Source organism: Pinus tabuliformis, chromosome 8, assembly GCF_031772625.1.
Source record: "Pinus tabuliformis cultivar Carrire ecotype Pingquan chromosome 8, CPIR1, whole genome shotgun sequence".
Classification (NCBI taxonomy): Eukaryota; Viridiplantae; Streptophyta; class Pinopsida; order Pinales; family Pinaceae; genus Pinus; species Pinus tabuliformis.
This window is the reverse complement of record NC_142294.1, coordinates 1,927,616,844-1,927,637,251: the sequence shown is the minus strand read 5'-3', so window position 1 is coordinate 1,927,637,251 and position 20,408 is coordinate 1,927,616,844. Positions and strand designations below refer to the sequence as shown.

The window sequence follows — 20,408 nt, the reverse complement described above, 5'->3', positions numbered from 1 at the left end:
TTACTTAAGTTTGAAGTTGAGCAAAGAATAAATTCCTACAAAAAAGAAATAACATCTTCACATGTCTAAAACAACCACTAGAAAGGATGTGTGTTAGAAAATTTGCATAGAACAATAGCAAAAATGTCTACACCAGCAAATGAGAAAAAGAGCAATCAAACGACATACTTCATTAATCTCAGGACAAATATTTTATGTGAGTACTTAGAGAGTGTGACTCTCTGTATTTTATAATTAGAGACTAATTAAATGTCTAAGCTAAACTAGAGTCATAATACATTAACAAATTCCTATAAAAAGGAAATAACATCCTCATATGTCTAAAACAACTACTAGAAAAGATGTGACTCGTGAGTGTTAATAAATTTGCATAGAACGATAGCAAAAATGTGCAAATGAGAGAGAGAAAAATAAAATGACATACTTCATTAATCTCATAACAAGTCTTTTCTGTGAGTAGATGAACCGTGTTACTCTTCGTATTCTATAATTAGAGACTAATTAAATGTCTAAGCTAAATTAGAGTCATAATAAAGTGACTTTATTCTAAAGTGTACTTTATAATTTATCTAAAGTACTATACATGACCATTAAATACATGCTCTATTACTCTAACATAATGGTTATATTACACCACTGCTTGTCATCAAACATGACCAACTTATTTTGACCAAGCAAGTAAAAGAAATTGACTGCAGCTCGCCTCAAAGTAATGCAATCAATCCACAAAAGATCAAGGTTCACAACTTCCCATTATGACATCTTCTTTATGCTCCACGTACCTCTCTTTAATGTTTCCATAGGACAAGAGATAGAGATGGTTGCAAAGCATGTCATCAACCAAGTCATCTACCATGTGATCATCCACTGACTCATTAACCAGATAAGAATCAATGATCGCTGAAAATTTCAGCCCACCTACCATCAATGCAACATCTGACTTATCCTCCAATAAATGCACCTTTTCCACACCTTTATAGCAAGATATATGAGAACTGAAAAACCAGGCCTTTTGAACCTGAAACGGCTAGTAAAGGGTCTAACATATCCATTTCACCTCTAGCTCAACTTCACAACTCTTTACATTCATTTCGAATTTTCACCAGCGAAATTGAACTCCCATGAATAGCAAAATTATGTCTAGTTTCATTATCAAAGCAATTTTGCCATCACCTTTTAGTGGCCAAATTATCTTTTTATTTCTAAAATTTTCACCATAATGATTTAATGAGCAACCCAAATTAAATTTCTAAATTCTATAAAATTTACCAACTACAATCTAAACAAAATTTATCAATTTAATCCACAGATACATACCTAGATTCCATTTTTGAAGTCGATTCCGCGTTGTTGTAGCACCAATTTGTTTTTGTTACCAAAATGACCAAAACCTGCCTGCCAAACTGAGCACAATCTCGATACCCAGTTCCAAAGCACTTCAAATTTGAAGCACTCTGGCCCTCGTGCCCAAAACTCCAAAGAACAATTAAGCTCAATCTCCCTCATTATCTGTGGCTCTGTTATAAATTCTTGTCTCTCCTTAGAACTTCCAAAAATCTACCTGCATCTGTGAGACTGGAAAAGTAATCATATGCCTTTCATACCCCCTCGGTCTCCTTATATCGCCTCGATGGGCACCGCCTCCAGATTTTTTACCGCCCTCCATTCATTTGTTGTCGGTACTCTCCATCTAGAATGCCCTTCCCTTTTAGATGCGGTCATATTTATTTCAATGAACATTAAATGCTTGAGTATAATCGTTTATTTGTCTTGTTTGATTACTTTACTTATGAGTTAATAAATTGCTTTAATTTAAAAGTTAACAAATTACTTTATTTACTTTGATTAAAAGTTAACAAATTACTTTACTTAAATAAATCACTTTAATTTATAATCCATTGTATTTTTTTTTTTTTTTTAAGTTCAATTAATGCATTAATGTGGCATACCTATTAAACACCCTACTTGATATATTCATTATATTCTGGTGAGTTAGGAATTTATTTCGATAATCAATTTATTACCTTAAACTTAGACATTTCCAATGTTAGCCAGTATGTGTATTAGTGCAATACATGTGGTTCATGCATATGTAGCTATCATATGGATGCCTCGTATGCATGTTAATATACACATTTTGTTTGTAATTGTAGGTAGGTCATTACATACACCCCTCCTTCCGAAAACTTCGTCCCGAAGTTAGGGTTTATATAGTATATTAGTAATTATTTAGTGATTAGTATAATCATATAAAGAATTGTGTTTCAAAATTGAATTTTTGTTTAACATGAGGGCATTTTAAAATTTGTGTTTTTGAACATTTAAAATTTTACAACCATAATAGTCATGCCCTGCACCTGTCGAGTTCCCAAGTTATTCTAGAATCATCTTATCATTCCCAATCTATTTTGCTCCCATCCTATCCATCCTCTATTGGTGTATGCCATGGCGTCAGCTATACTGACCTAACCATTCATAGACCCTAAGGATGACAACGTCAACAATATCGACCTGATTTCCTAGTAGGCATCTGACAGTCATCATCACACGCCTAAGGGAGCACGACTCGCACAATCCTCCCATGACTCCAGGTTCTGGAAGATAAACAGTGGGTAGTACCTCCACCCTTCCTAGTGGGACCAGGGTCAACACCCTATCATGGAATCTTATTGAGTCTTAATTGTTCTTGGAGTTTTGTCATCACGTGTTCAGTTTGGTAACGATGTTATCTGCAATGTAAACACTTGTCCACACATTATAACATATGCATCAATATATTCAAAATAAATTGTATTTAAATAACATTTTATGTTATTTCACATATGTTGTTATCTACGATATTGATCTTTGCGTTCACATAACGTACTTGGCCATGTCCAGCCCATATATTTGTAAGTTAGCTTTCATATTAAAATGTAGTCATTATTTTATTTCCATCTCATCAATCATGTTGATATGCAAAAATGAAATAAAATTATAGATATCTCATCCATAACATAATTCATAATTTGGATTTCATAGCAAGGTTAATCAAATACTAAACTTCATATTGGTATTCACGTATCAGCAGAGTTAAGTAAATAACATATACCATGTACCAACAAAATAAAAATTCATTTTTACATGTGATAATTTAAAATAATAGTCTTAAGTATCCAACTCAAAATAAAGTAAACATATACAAAATAAGGTTTTAAGTTCTTCAAAATCAACACAAGTTGGGGTATCTTTGACATATGGTCTTTGTATCTTCCCAAGTAGCCGATCCAGGGCTATACTTGTCCCAGTGGACCTTAACTGGTCTACCAGGCAGTTCCTGAGCTGTCAAACCCTATGTTCCAATATACGTAACAGTTTGACTGAAATGGTTCCCTCGTTCGATACCTGCAATTCCTTCCATTGAAGGTTATGAGATTTGTTAGCTATATAATGTCTTAATACGGATACATGAAAAACATTATGAACTTTATGCAAGTGGGGTGGCAGTGCAAGACAATAGGCGACAGGTCCAATTTTCCCAGAATTTTGAATGGTCCAATAAATCGAGGTGATAATTTTGTTCCTTTTCCAAACCGGATAGTGCTTTTGTTTGGTCTGATGCGGATGCAAACTTGAGCCCCTATTTCATAATTCCTATCTATCCTATGAGCATCAGCATAACTCTTTTGTCTATCTTATGCCTCCTTCAATCGTTGCCTAATTTGTTTTACCTGTTCCTCCATCTCTTGAATTAATTATGGCCCTACTATCACCTGATCTTCTAACCTATCCCAACTTAACGGTGTTCTGCAAGATCTGTTGTACAATGCTTCAATTGGATGCATCCCGATTAAACTGTGGTAACTATTATCGTATGCAAATTCAACTAAAGGCAAGTATTTTTCCCATTGTGTCTATTGATCCATAACGTACATCCTCAGCATATCTTCTACTACTTGGTTCACCCTTTCTGCTTGCCCATCAATCTCAGGATGATAAGTTGTGCTTAAATTTAGTTGAGTTCTCAAGGCTGATTGCATACAAGTCCAGAGTCTTGAAGTGAATCATGAGTCTATCTGATATGATCTTCTTGGGTACTCCATGAAATCTGATAATTTCATTTATAAATACCCGAGCTATGTCAGCAATTTCGTAAGTATCTCTTAAGGGAATAAAATGGGCATTTTTCTTTAATTTATCCACCGAAACCAAAATGGCATTATGCCTTTGTGGGGTAAGAGGTAGCCCGATGATAAAACCCATGGAAACCACCTCCCATTTGGTCATAGGAAGGTAGTGAGGTTGCAGGAGACCTGCCGGATGACAATGGTTAGCTTTCACTTGCTGACATTCTAGACATTTTGCAACGAATTGGACAATATCGCGTTTCATACCTTCCCAAAAGAAGAGTTTCTTTGTATCAACATGCATTTTATTTACACCAGGATGTGCACAATACAATGCTCTGTGGGCTTCCTTAAGAATGGTGTTTCGGAGATTCTCACTATCAAGAATGTACATTTTTCCATGGAATCGCAAAATCCCATCATCTTCTAGTTCATATCCCTCAAACTTAGGTTCTTTTGGATTTTTACTATCAAGCCCGAACCTCACTTTTAAATACTAATTGTCTCTCAAAAGATTTTCTAGTACTCACTTCCTCAAGTCTACCTTGACCGGGAAAATATTTGTGGTCTTCTACTTAAAGCATTTGCGATTACATTCTCTTTTCCTTTAATGTATGAAATTCCAAAATCATACGCACTTAAGAATTCACTCCATCGTCTTTGTCTAGCATTCAAGTCTCTTTGGGTAAACATATATTGTAAACTTTGGTGGTCGCTTTTAAGCATAAAGCTTCACCTTACTAGATAGTGTCTCCATATATTTAAAGCTAACATTATAGCGGCTAACTCTAAGTCATGCGTGGCATAGAGTTGTTCATGAGGCTTTAATTTCCTTGAGGCATATGCTATTACTCCTCTGTCTTGCATTAATATTGCACCTAATCCTTGCTTGGATGTGTTTATACATATGGTAAAGTCTTTGTCCACATCAGATACTCGCAAGATTGGTGCACCAGTAAACAATCTTTGAATTTCAAAGAATAACGTGTGACATTCCTCAATCCATTCATATCTAACTCCTTTACGCTGGAGGGTTGTCATAGGTTTTGCAATTTTGAGAACTCTTCTACAAACCTTCAATAGTATCCAGCTAAACCCATAAAACTTCGCACTTCATGTGCATTTTTTGGTATCAGCCATTCCATGATTGCTATTACTTTCTCAGGATCTACTGAGATCCCTTCACCAAATATAATATGACCTAGGTAATGAATCTTCTTCTAAAAGAAGGGACACTTTGATAACTTCCCATACAATTGGTGTTCCTTGAGGCAAGATAATACTATCCGCAAATGTCCCCCGGATGCGGGTGGCTGTTAGATTTACAGGGCTCATGGCTTGTCAGCAGGGCAGGTGTCCGCCCGGACAAGCCACGTATACCCAGAGGACATGCCTTAAACATTCCGGCATGCAGCATTTAAGGAGGGCAGTTATGGTTCGCTGCAGAGACGTCCCCTCGGCATTCACTGCGTGCATTGAGAAACGATACATGGCGCTTCATAGCCGGAAGTTCGCGGACATTCTCCCGCATTTCTCGTCTGCTCCTGTTCTGGTCTTGAGGGAAGTGGCGGAGGCTCATTGCTTTGGCTCTCATTCAGGCTCTGAGAGCGACTGTGATGTTTCAGAGGCCATAGACTGGGGCAATTGGAGAGCTTCCGGGCAGTCTGGTCATGCACCTGGGAGATTGGCGGTGCTGCAAACATTCCATCCGCAGTCTGGCTGGGGAATTGGGCGTCTGGTTCAGAGGGACAATCTGTGTGTGCACACTCGCCATCCACTCACTTTCAGTATGCAGCGTGAACGTCTTCGGGGCACAAGTAGGCGAGGCAGTTACAGTGGAAGAGCCCCTTCTCCCTCTTCCTCAATTGAAGAATCTTCTGAACGCAGAAGACCGAGAGGAAGGCCACCGTGCAGAGGAAGAGTAGCGGAACCTCCGGAGAGAATGGAATGCGGGCACACTGAGCACCCAATGGTAAGATATCGCCTTCCATGTACTCTGTCCAATTCCACCTTCTTCGTTACTGTTTCAGTGGAGCATTGCAGCAATCCGTGGGGTGATGATGAAGCTCCTCGAGCCAACCCTACGCGTATTCCTGGGGTTGTTCCCACTGTGGACTTGGAATTTCCGGCCATTGATATGCTGAGGCCTGTTCATGATCCTGGAGCCGGCCCGAGTGAGCCTGTACAGCGCAATGCTGGTAAGGCTATTCTCCAGCCTCCCTGTGGGAAGATGGAGGATGAGCCGCAGACTACGGAAGAAGATTAGTTCGCGCTCCAGGTTTCACTGCATGAATTTTCTCTCTGTCCGCCCCTCACGACCACATATGTATCTGCACTGTGTCATTTTGTACTTCTGTCCATCTCTGTTATGGTGTCGGTTATCTGTTACTTCTGTTATGGTGTCGGTGTCCTCCATGTGTTTCTGTTGCTTCAGTCCATGTGTCGGTTACATAAGTGTCACTCTGGTTTCCAGCTTTTGTAATCCTGGTATGAATCTCGAGTTTACTGTCTGTCCCAGGACAAGTTTTACAGGGCCTCGGCCCTGTTGTAATACTGTTGATGTAATTTTGCTCTTGCTGTAATATAATTTAGCTCAGTCTTATTTAGAAAAAAAAAATACTATCCGCAAATGTTTTTCATGCTCTTTCTCATTTTTGAAGTAGATGAGAAAATCATCTAAGAAGACTTGTACAAAGTGGTCGAGATATTTGCAGAAAACACTATTCATAAGTGTTAAAATTGGCAACTACGACCAAATTCCACCTTAGGATAGCTCATATGATGGAGATGATTATTGCATTTGATTCCTCTTTCCGAGCGGTACAATTTTGATATAAATATCATCTCATTCTGAGAAGCAGAAATGGAATTCTGAATTTATTCTCTCCTAGACAAATTGTCAAGGTCGACCTCAGTCAAAAGTAGGCTCATGAAGCCCAATAGATGTGTCTCCTCACCCTCAACGAATTGTATAAATATGAGTAACCCTTCTCTCATTTGGACACTCATTCATCTCATCACATTGTCTTCTCTCTCCTCTCTTGATTGGTTCATACACTTGGAGGCTCTCTCTTCTTCACACGTGTGGAAGGCAAATTTCAGGAGGCCAAAATTTCTATGATTAGGGAAACGTTAACGTTGACCAGCATTGACTTGGGCACTTTGACCAAGCGTTGACTTCTGTTTTGGGCCAAAATTTTGATATTTTCAAGCCGCATTCTTTGGCACGAAATTCGAGGAGATTGGGGACTGTATTGACTACAATGTTGACATTTTGGTTTGACCGCAAAAATTACAGCAAGGTTTGTTTGGGTTGACTTTGACCCTCTTTGGAGGCCGCATCTTTCTGTTGTTGACCGAGATGATTAGAGGATGATTTGGGGCAGCTTTGACCACCATTGACTTTCTTGTTAGGGTTGCATTCACTATTGATTTGACTGCTGATTTGGAAGATCTGTTTTGGGCTTATATTAATGATATTTGTACTCTCTTTGCTGAACTATTGAAGAATAATAAAAAGATTTGATCAAAGGGTTTCCCCACATTGGAGTTTGTCCCTAGCATTTGCCACATCTTGTGTCCTCTTGTCTTGGCTTGTCTTCTACATATGATTTTATGTTCTATCTGCATTTACTATCACTATTTATAAGTTAATGTGATTGCTATTAGATATAATTGGAAATTTGTCATTGGGTTGTTAAAGGGATATTGAAGTAAATTGTGCTTAAGCATAACATACCATTGTTATCTAAAATTAACATGGTTTCAAAGCTCAGGTGAAGACAAAGCCCAAGCAATGTAGAAAATCTTGTAGATTCACAAGCTCATGCAATCTACTAAAGCACAGGACAAGAATCTACTTCTACTTTCAACTAGCGAAAACCAATAGATCGATGAAACAATATGAATAAGAAGAAGACAAATCAATGGCACATAACACAAGATGTATCTAGAGAAAGTCACTACTCAAACCCCGCTATCTGTATTGCATATATCAGAAATATGACTGAAGATACAAAGCTTGTTCTCACTAGAACAATTCCACACAAGTATGCTCAACTCTCTCAGCTCACAAGCTGGCTCTTGACCAACACTTAGCCAATTCTACAGCTCTCCAAGCTCCTAATCTCTTGCGTAATTCCCAAGATGAATAACCTGTATTTAAAGGGAATTCATGCTTCCAAAATTGTGCAATCCAAACATAGGATCAATCTCTGATGCATGCATGATATTTACACTCCAGTAAATAATACCACTGATAGTACAATGTCCCTGCACTCTAGTCTCAATTGGGTCTTTCTCTGAATTGACATGCATGAGTTTCTCATGAGGGAATCTTCAGTTAACTGGAGTAGCACTAGTGGATGCACTAATGCACCAACTGACTGTTAGTCCTCTATTAGTTCCAAAAACAATTTGGAACTAATTTAACTGAACTTAACTCAATAAACTAAGTGATCTAATTTCCAACTCAATTTAAACTCATACTGGACCCCTAAAACTTAGGGAGAACATATACATGACTACAGAAAGACTTCCAACTCGAAATTCCTAAGCTAATTAAGTTAATTAAACTTAATTAACTATTTACAAGTTGTTATGGAAAAAGAATTTGATTTTAATTCTCAGTTTAATTCAAGGACAATTTAAACTAGAATTTCTTGTTGCCATTTCTCAACACTCCCTCTCAACAAGAAAGGGATTATTAGCTACCCTGATCCTGTCTCTGTGAAACTCGAATTTACATCTTGACAATGCCTTTGTCAAAATGTCAGCATCTTGCTCCTCCGTGGGAATGTACTCTAACAACATAATCTGCCTCAATACACAATCTCTGAGATGATGATATCGGATATCAATATGCTTGGACCGATCATGAAAAACTGGATTTTCAGAGAGTTTGATACAACTCTGATTATTGCAGTAAATCACAGTTGGATCCATCTGCTGACCAAACAAACCAACCAAGATCTTCCTCATCCAGATGGCCTCACATGTTGCCTGACTCGCAGCCATGTACTCTTCCTCTGTTGAACTGAGTGCAATCAATCTCTGTTTCTTGCTGTACCAAGAAACTGCCGCTGACCCAATACTAAATATCCCTCTTGATGTGCTCTTCAAGTCAAAACCATACATCTACTCAAGTCAAAGGGTCTTGAAGACTATTCATCCAAAGGAAGCTAGATCAAAAGACGGTATCATCTCACTCTCTATGGGATCAAAAGATCATTCTTAAAGAAAACTACCTTCATCAAGGAGAAGTTTTCTATTATGTATATCGTCGTCAATATCAAGGAAGCAGCGAGAAGAAGGAGCATCCTATCAAATAAGTATATTTATGTCCACATTTCAATCTGTCAAAATGTTTTTTTGCAAGGAAAGCAACAAATTGGTTAGGGCTTCAAACTATCTTGCATGGAAGAAAAGGACAAATTTGAATCTCCAAGTATTTATGGGAAGAAAGAAGCTACTCCATTCCAGGATCTATGGTCACAATGCAAGATTGAAGAATCTAGACTAAAGGCCAAATCTGATGTGGGAGGAAGTGAGCAAAATCAAGCTTATGCTGCAATGACTAGAAGAAAGGGAAAATTTGGAAAGTCTGGTTCTTAGAAAAAGAAAAGGGACATGTCTAAAATTCAATGCTATGGGTGTCAAGAATATGGACACTACAAAAGAGATTATCCTAAGGTCAAGAAGGACAACAAAAGAGAATAAAAGAAGTCGATATTGCCAAAGAAGTAGAGGACGCTGACAAGAAGAAGTCCAAGAAAGAGCAAGTAAGAGATCTCTATTACTGAGATAGTCCTCCTCACCTAAGTTCTTCTCAAGTTCCTAAGTCTTCTATTGTAAGATATGGCTATCATTATTCACTAAATGGGATGCATCAAGGCATCATAGGAGCATTGGAAGCAAGAGCTCAGGAAATCATCATAGAGAAGCATGAAAGATGGTTAGAATCTATGGAAGTCAAGGATATAGCTCTTGGGAATCTCATTGGAAACATAAGTGGCAAGGTCATCTAGTTCAAGGGTCATCATACATCTGTCAAAAGGAAACATCTGCTGATGGGTATACTTTATATCTTCAAGATTCTCTAATAGAATCTTCATTAAAAGTTTCACCAGTCATGAGGAGAAGCAAGTGTTTCATCAAGAACTCCAAACTTGTGGAATTCATGAGATGATGATGTGATGACATAAAATCTATGTTGCATGAGTTTCTGGAACGTGGGAACTTGGATACGGGTGTCGGGAACGGCTAGAGGTTTCCCCAAAATTTACAGGAAACGGCTAATCAAGAGCGCTAATATTATATAATAAAAAATTAAAAATGTAAAAAATAAATAATTATATAATTTATATAATAATCAAAATATTCAAATATTAAAATCAATTTAAATATATAAAGAATAAATATATAATCTCTTATATATACAAATATATTCTTTGGGTGTCTCTCTCCCTGAGTCTCTCCGTTTTATATATATAGAATATTAAAATGTCAAGTTCATTATCAATTCTCTGACACATGACTAGTCTTTGAAACAATCTGGCTTAAAAATGCAAAGGAACAGTTTTACCTATGTTTCTCTAGTTATCCTTAAGAGAAAAAGTAGAGCAACTCTAATGTTTAATCATTGACTGCCACATACAATATGCACACACAATCTAATGCGATATATATATATATATATATATATATATATAAACAGCAAAAGAAATACTCATCAACATGACATCCTAGATATCACCCTTACATCAAGGTGCCACACACTTCCTTAACCCATCAAGAGATTGCTCCAGTTTCTCAATTAAGGATATTGGTGTTAAGGATGTCTTTGGCCTTTCTTCCTGCGAAGGTTTCAACATAGGCTCATGTTTTGTGGGCAGTTCAGCATATTTCTCTACAGGCTTTGTATTCCCCAACCCCAAGGAACGCCAGAACTCCAAAAAAAACAGTCTTCAAAGCTCACGAAACTTTCCCCAGCTCCCATTGCAACTCCCATTCAAAAGGGAACGTTCCCATATAGTTCCAAAGCTCCCGAGAGCGCAGGAACCATTGGAACGGGTTTCCCACCTCTCGGGAGCAGTTCCAGTGTAACAGAGCATACACGTGAAGCAAATCAAGGGATTGAAGCTCTTTCAATCAAGGAAGTTGTCGCAGGAAGTCTGGATGACCCAAAGGAAAAATAAGGTATGTATTCTTACATTTGCTATTATGGAAGTCATGTCATATGGTTGCAGGTATCATGAACCAATGCTCTATCTTAAGAGCATGATAAAAGGAAATGATCTCCTCCCTCAAAGGGATGCAGGAATACATGGTGTTAGAGTCAGTATTTGCATACTGCCATCAGTGATCAAAATCCCTCTTTTATATCATATTAGTGTCCTGTTGAAATTTTTTGCATTCCACTTAGGTCATCATGCAAAAATTTACTCACTGATGGTAGCCCAAAATCCAAAATCACTTTCCCCTCTCAAAAATTTGTGTTTGTTGGCCCACCTTCATGTGTCTTGCTGAGCATCCATTGACCATGAAGGCTCATTTCATCATGTTTTATATCAGTCAAATTCACCTGAAATTCAGTCATTTAAGGTTCCATTAGGTCACCTAGGTTTTATTTTCCCAAGGTCCAATAAATCACCATCTCACTGCATAAGGTCAACAAAATATGAGAGTGAAGCAAATAATATCTTTTTCAGTTAAATAAAGGTTTACAAGCATGTAACCATGGTTACTGAAAGCCCCAAATTTGATTTCAAAAGGGAATTTATTCCAATTTGTAATTTTTTACTTCAAAACAGAGGTAATAATTTTTATTTTCATCTATGTAATTTTATGTCTATTATATATAATAAGTCACTATTTCAGTTGTATACTCAATTCCATTTTCCAATAGTATCCAAAAAAAGGTCATCAAGATTGCCAAAAGCATCATCCACCTGTCAAAAGAAAAAGGGTCAGAAAGTCAAAAGAAAAGCATTAGTATGAAAGTTTGAAAAGTGACATGAAACATTACAAAGTGGGTGTGAAATTCATAAATCAAAATAATTCAAGTATAAAAGCTCTCAAGACATCTATGCAAACTCCATTTGCACTCCTACACTTTCAAATCTCCTCAGCAAAAGAAGATTTTCGAATTTAAGGCGAAATTGGGCAAAACAGAGCCAGAGGGCACATTTAGACAAGGAAGGGCACGTTTGACTGGGTCGTTGCGCGTTTGCCAGAGATTTCAGTGCATTTTTACATGGTGTTGCGCTCCTGTAGCTGAAGGGCACGTTTGACTGGGTCGCTGCGTGTTTGTCTGGGAGGATCAAAAACATGCCAAAACGTCCTCCATCGCCACCAAACTTCGAAATTTGTCATCACACACTTCAGTAAATGAGGTAGGTGGGAAAATATATTCAGCCCTCCCCTCCATTGTTGATCTACATAGGGTTTCTTAGTCTTTGCTGTCATTTCTAAACTCAAAACCCTAGTAACATATTTTCACTCTTAAATCACATTTCTTAACATTTCGTTACCACTCCTATCACTTAAAGACTATCCACTATCACCTCCCTCATACCACACATCCCCATTCCCTCCTCATCATATCTCCTCACATCATTCCATATTTCCCACACCCACAGTCCATTTTATCATCTCCTAGGGTTTGGACAGCAATAACTTATGGCAGAAGAAGAGCATAGAAGTCAGAATGAGGAAGAGACAAGAGAGGAGGCGACATAAGAAAGAAGAATTATCAGACATGAGCCAACCAACACCAGAGAACTCATGGCATCTCCCATCACTATGGCAAGCTTTAAACATATGGGTTGTTTTAAGTTTTGTGAGAAAGTGGAAAGGATCCAGCATCATCCTAAGTTGACCAGCTTATTCATCACCAACCTCCATGACAACCAAGCAACCCTTGTTGGTGTCACCTTCACCATATCTCCTGCTATTATATCAGCTGCCACTAGGATCCCAAATATTGGAGAAAAATGGTTTAAACAAGGAGAATTGGATCATTACTATTATGAGCCATATCTTAAACCAAGCTACAAGAATGAGAGAAAGAGGATTTTTCCTTTCTCTTACCTCCTAGACAGATATGTTCCCATGATGAAAATCATCATGAAGTACTTCACATGTGAGGGTAGGTTTTCTAGACTCTATTCCTATCATATTCGGTTACTCATGCATTTCACAAGAGTCAAAATGCTCAATCTACCCCACTATCTTTACCGAGACATTGACAAGATGTCATTCATTGCCCGAAGAAAGGATTATGATCATCAAATGCATAGCATCTTTCACCACTCTCTCATCAAAATGATAGTCCTACACCACCTTGATCAGCTTAACATTGCATGGGACACTTTCATATCCCACCTATTCAACATGGCCAAGAAACACCTTCATCTTCTCACCCATCCACCTCCATTCCTCCACCTCAACCCATACATCATCCATCTTCATCTGATGAGTCAGCCACACCATCACCTCCATCATCACCATTTCATGAGCCTATTCATTCACCTGGCAGGGATGAAGGCAATGGGCAAGAGCATATTGATCATGGTGAGAGCAGCAAGCCCAAAGGGGTTGGTTTAGGTACCTTGGCACATACCTATCAGAGAGGGCATAGGCAAGTGTTTGCCCCACTGATTGTGGGAGGGGCCTTGCCTTCTTCATCGGCAAAGCAGGTACAGAAGGGTAAGGAAAAGGTTAAAGAGGCAGAGATCCAGCAGCAGGAGGAAGACCTCCATGAGATAGAGCATGATTTTCAGTTAGTTGATTCAGATGGGCATGATGACAGTGAAAGCACAACTATTGTCATCAAGGAGAAGAATGCACTCATAGGAGAGCTCCAGGTAAACTTGCAAAGGGCCAAATACATTATTTCCTACTATGAGCAGGAGAATAGGCAGTTTGAGGTCAAACATGAGCTTATGGAGATTCAGCTCAAAAAATCAAAGAGAGAGGTTGAAAAGGCTAAGGCCTTACTTGATGAGGCATATGGACAGTATGGTGAACAGCTTGATGAATAGGTATCGAGAAGAAGACTAAGGACTAGAGGCCTAAAGAGAGCCTTGGAGCTAGAAAGGCAAAAGGAGGCAGAACTAGCCAATGAGCTCACCTTGAATGAGCAATTTTCCAAAATGATAAATGAGAACCGGGAACATTGGCTCGAGAGGGTAAATGGTCATCTTGAGAGCCTCTTAGACAAGGCCAACAGGGATGTTGAGATTCAGAGAAGGATGGCAAAGTACTATGCCATGAGAAACAAAATTGCAAGGGCCAAACTCAAAAGAGCCCATGCAAAAATTGAAGCCTTGACCGAGCAAGAGGAGAAAAGGAGGCTAGATATTCTTGCCGAGGCATCACTCCATGCCTAAAACATATGATCAGCTATCAACCCACCAATTTTGACCACTTTTGAACAAATTTTGCAAGTCATGATTTTCTGTGTTTTTTGAAGTATTTTTAGCACAGTGAAATGGTCAAACGCGCAACACCTTGGACGTTGCACTCTTTTTTGGAGCATCCAATGAGAAAATGGTCAACATTTTTGGATTCAGAGTGATGAGGACATGCACCCTGTGCATTTGCTAAGCATTTGGAGGAAAACTGGTCAGCCAAAAGGGTCAAAAACCATCAAAAACCACCTTTCTACCTCTTTTTTGGCTTGGTCACTGCGCGTTTACCAGTCTTGGGAGATTGGAATTTTGATAGGGCAAATGACCTCCAAATGGAAAACTGAAGGCATATTTGGAAATTAGACTCAAAGGGCTTTCCAACGAGCTATCTTGCACATGGGACACTTTCATATCCAATGAGATTTTCATAGTCCCACCTATTTAGCATGGCCAAGAAACACCTTCATCTTCTCACCCATCCACCTCAACCCATACATCATCCATCTTCATCTGATGAGTCAGCCACACCATCACCTCCATCATCACCATTTCATGAGCCTATTCATTCACCTGGCAGGGATGAAGGCAGTGGGCAAGAGCATATTGATCATGGTGAGAGCAGCAAGCCCAAAGGGGTTGGTTTAGGTACCTTGGCACATACCTATCAGAGAGGGCATAGGCAAGTGTTTTCCCCACTGATTGTGGGAGGGGCCTTGCCTTCTTCATCGGCAAAGCAGGTACAGAAGGGTAAGGAAAAGGTTAAAGAGGCAGAGATCCAACAATAGGAGGAAGACCTCCATGAGATAGAGCATGATTTTCAGTTAGTTGATTCAGATGGGCATGATGATAGTGAAAGCACAACTATTGTCATCAAGGAGAAGAATGCACTCATAGGAGAGCTCTAGGTAAACTTGCAAAGGGCCAAATACATTATTTCCTACTATGAGCAAGAGAACAAGCAGTTTGAGGTCAAACATGAGCTTATGGAGATTCAGCTCAAAAAAGCAAAGAGAGAGGCTGAAAAGGCTAAGGCCTTACTTGATGAGGCATATGGACAGTATGGTGAACAGATGAACAGGTACTGAGAAGAAGACCAAGGACTAGAGGCCTAAAGAGAGCCTTGGAGCTAGAAAGGCAAAAGGAGGCAGAACTAGCCAATGAGCTCACCTTGAATGAGCAATTTGCCAAAATGATAAATGAGAACCGGGAACATTGGCTCGAGAGGGTAAATGGTCATCTTGAGAGCCTCTTAGACAAGGCCAACAGGGATGTTGAGATTCAAAGAAGGATGGCAAAGTACTATGCCATGAGAAACAAAATTGCAAGGGCCAAACTCAAAAGAGCCCATGCAAAAATTGAAGCCTTGACCGAGCAAGAGGAGAAAAGGAGGCTAGATATTCTTGCCGAGGCATCACTCCATGCCTCAAACATATGATCAGCTATCAGCCCACCAATTTTGACCACTTTTGAACAAATTTTGCAAGTCATGATTTTCTGTGTTTTTTGAAGTATTTTTAGCATAGTGAAACGGTCAAACGCGCAGCACCTTGGATGTTGCGCTCTTTTTTGGAGCATCCAATGAGAAAATGGTCAGGTTTTTGGATTCAGAGTGATGAGGACATACACCATGTGCATTTGCTAAGCATTTGGAGGAAAACTGGTCAGCGAAAAGGGTCAAAAACCATCAAAAAACCACCTTTCTGCCTTTTTTTCCCTGGTCGCTACGCGTTTACCAGTCTTGGGAGATTGGAATTTTGACAAGGCAAATGACCTCCAAATGGAAAATTGAAGGCATATTTGGAAAGTAGACTCGAAGGGCTTTCCAACGAGCTATCTTGGAGCAAATTTGGACACTGGGAAGGCATCCAAAAGCAGCCCTGAAGTTGAAGGGCGTGTTTGACAACCTTCTACATTTTTCACTGTTTCACTCTAAACTCACTTTCACCTAAGGGGAATTGATGTTTTACTCATGTAATTGATCAAGATGATGTAATTATTATGTTTTTTACTGTTATCTAGGGTAAATACATCAGTCAAATGGCCTACATGGCATGTAATGAATCAGTTTGCTAGAGTTAGGGATGAGTCACTTTGACCACCCTACACTCTAGCTATCAATTCAGTTTTTCTTGCAACTGCTCCTCCTCTCATGGATTCGACCCCTGAGGCTAGGATGAGTTGTTTTGAGGCCTATATTATGTATTTTCTTAGTCATTTCACAAGTTGGAATCAGTTGGATGTTTGGCTATTGATCAGAGACACTAGTGTAATCAGTATTTGGCAGAAATTAATGAATGAGTTGCAGCTATTTTGGTGGAATACCTGTGGTATGGAATTTTGACATAGTTTCTTCTTATGTTGCATATGTTTGAATGTTTTGTACTCCCATATTGCATTTCACTTCTATGATATGTTGATTTTCAAGTTGATAAGCAGAATACATTTTATATGCTCTGTTTTGGGGAAATCTACATAGTTTGTCCATTTTCTTCAGTTTAGAAAGAATACATGCTTGTCTTGCTCTTTCTAGCACCTCACTAGTCTTATCCATCTCACTTCATAACCTTAAAGTGTTTGAGTGCCTACCTACCTTGCTCCATTAGATGTCTGCAATCATACCCTCATTTTCCCTGACCTAGTCTTTTTTCCCTAATCCTCTTCCAACAACCCAACCAAAAATCAAATCAAACAACCCTCTGCACTTTACATCTAGCCTAAAACCCTAATCTATCCAGCCCTCTTGGTTGTGATCCCTTGGAGAGAGCCCTCTCCGGCTTGGTAGGGCTAGCTACCAAGCTAAAAGATTGGTCTGTGGTTACCTCAGCTGGACTCTTCCTCAGCCTTGGAGATCCGAAGGAGTGTTAACACATGGGTCACACATTCACTAGATGAAATCAACATAATATGTCCTCATATGAGGTATGAGGTGGTTGACTACAATTGAGGAACTCTGATTGGAAGCTCTTGGGAATGCAATGTGTGAAGAAAGGAAGGAAGAGATCATGGAATATGCAACCATGGTAAAGGCAATCGACATCCAAAAGACCAAGAAGACTTAACTAGGATATCTCCATGGAAGATATGAAGACTTTGATGGAGTCCGGAAAAGAAAGAGACCCTTGACAATATATATCTTTGGGAGATGCGTCGATATGTATGCAGGATGTTGATGCAAACTAAAAGATGTCATGATGAAAGACCATCACAAAGGTAATGTTGATTTTAATGTTCATTCCTTTATTTTTGAATATCTGGATGAGTTTATCCAGAGTTGCCAAGTGAAGATCTATGGATATCTTCCACCACCGATGCACATGTAGAAGGATGAAAGATCCTTAAGTAAACAGGGCATGAAGGAAGCCCAGATATGGAATGATGGATCACTTTCTGATGATGACATGGATGACTCATGGATGAAAGTGATGAACGATCAGTGCCCTATGTAGAAGTCCCAAACATGAAGACTCCTAGATAATGAAAAGAAATTCATGACATCGTGAAGAGGAGTTCTTAAAGTAGTTGGTGTTAGCGCTTGAAATTTCACCTCAGGCTGAGAAAGGTAAACCTCAAGGCAACATCAAACCATTTAGCCTCGTAGCTAGCCCTACGGGGCAGCGGAAGGCTCTCTCCGGTCTATCTCGTAAAATCTCCAATAGATGAGATGATCAATAAGGTAACACTGATATTAGGCTAGTAAACTGATTAAAAAGATTGATTTGGGGTTTTTTGGGTTTTTTGATGGCAATTTGAGGAGACAGCAATTTTGGGTGCGGGGATTGGACACAGTTTTTGCAGGGGGTTCCTTGGGGCGAGGTAGGAGACAGTGTTGATGCCTTTAACTGAGGTGGATGGTCAGGAATGAAAGATGAAGAGCTAAAGAGAGCAAACAATAACTTTGAATTCTCTTTAGACAGAAGAAAACATTGAAATTAAACAAATTTAAAAGCAGAGCATGGCAAGCATGAATTCTTACTTTAACACTTCATTTGTTTAATATGCAGAAGTAAAAGAAAGGGAAATGAATCACATAACAAGCTTACAAGAACATTGAGAAACACATCATCAACACATGAGTCCACAAGAATCCCAAAGAGGACTACAAAACCCTGGTCTTCCTTAGCCAAAAATTGCAGAGATACAGTGAATAATACAATGATAGCTTCTCCCTCAAGAGTCCAACCATGAAAATGAGCAAGAAAGTACATAATATAGATGATCTAACCTCTTTCCCTGCCTCCATGGGTCGAGCTCACTATCCTAGGAGCTGTTTCAACCACTTCTAAACTAAGCACTAAAAACTAGGCAGTCAAAACAACTTGCCTCTATAAACTTGGAAACCAATTCATACATTACATATTTACCCATTACATGAATGAATCTTCTAGAAGTGTTAAACAAGAGTAAAAGTGTCTTAGAGTTACAAAAATTACAGCAAAGATAATCATCTTCAACCCCAAAAGTCAAACTGAGTCAAATCTGCGTTTTCTGGGCTGTACAGTGCAATCTGGCAAAAAACTGCCTGACAGGTCGCGCCCCCTGCCTGACGGGTCGCGCCCATTTGGAGCTCTGTTTGGGGTACTTGCAGGTGGCCAAATTGAGCAAAAGTGGGCTTGTTGGAAAGGTCTGTGAGTCTACTTTCCAACCCAACTGGAATTTTTGAATTTGGAGTTCTTTTGCCCTGTCAAAAACCAATTCTCCCAAGACAGCTTTCTGTAGTTCAAAAAAGTGGCAGAAAGTCAAATTTTGCATGTATTTTGACCTTTTGGAGGCCCAAAACTCCATAAAAATTCAAGTCCATCCATGGGCATATGTAACTTTGCATAACAAATCAGGAAATGCTGAGTTTTTGTGAAAAGGAGTTGCCATGACAAAGGGTCCCACGGGGGGTGAGACCCGTTAAAGAGCCAAAACCTGTAAATTACCAAAAAATGCCAAAATTACCCAAAATTCTCAAAAAAATTTGGGATTTGAGCTGTGGCTAGGCTATTGAGTGCCATGATCTTTGAGTGAAGCCTCAGCCAAGATACGGAGTGGATTGGTCTTCTTCTTCCCTTTAAGGGCCTCGGACAACCGCCTTTGAAACATTTTCATCTTGGCCTTGCACACATGCATTCTTGCCCAGTAATGGTTTTTCATGTTCCTCAGCAATTTCTTCTCTTGGTTGGCCTTAGCCAACAGCCTCTCCAAGTGTGCGTTCTCCTGGATGAGCATGGACTCTCGGTCAGCGGGCAATGGATCACCGGGTCTTCTTCGGTTCAAGACTCGGTCACTACAAATCCTCCATAACTCATCAAGTGCCTGCTCATCTTCCAACTGTTTGTTGCGCTGCTCAAGGTAGGTGATGGTCCATTGTGCACCCTCTAGTCTCCTCTGTACCTCAACCTCTGACACTGATGCTTGGTCATCACTCTGCTCATATGTTTCGGTTTCTGACATGTTTGAGGAGCAGAGTGGACAAAATGTACTGTTGTTTCTGCTTGTAAAAGTGCTGAACTCTATGTTGTTTCAAGGGGACAATGACATGAGGGAAATGTTAGGGGAGGGACCTCTTGCACAAGGAATTGGGAATATATGAATAACAGGGAATTTAGGGAATACATTGCAAACAAATATTTGCATATATACAGGCATACATGTACATAACAAGGATATAGGGAATCATTTACAAAATCACTGCATATAGGAATACATGTATAAACAGTGAACATAAGGGAATACATGTATGTAACAAGGGGACATTTGGAAACTTATTTACAAAACCTTTCACATATTCGCCAAGAAATTTTTATGTTTATAGCATGCATATGGTGAAGCAAGAGTAGGGTTTGAGTTTTTGATGCTTTGGGAGGGGGAAAGGGTTTGCAATTATTTACAACATAGCATGGGGAAA

General features: G+C 39.2%; 1 protein-coding gene across 2 annotated transcripts in view; it reads right to left on the bottom strand.

Moving 5' to 3' along the window:
• Positions 1 to 20,408, bottom strand: part of LOC149244219 (spindle/kinetochore-associated protein) — a 234,109-nt gene that overhangs the window by 188,862 nt on the left and 24,839 nt on the right. The window lies entirely within an intron of this gene.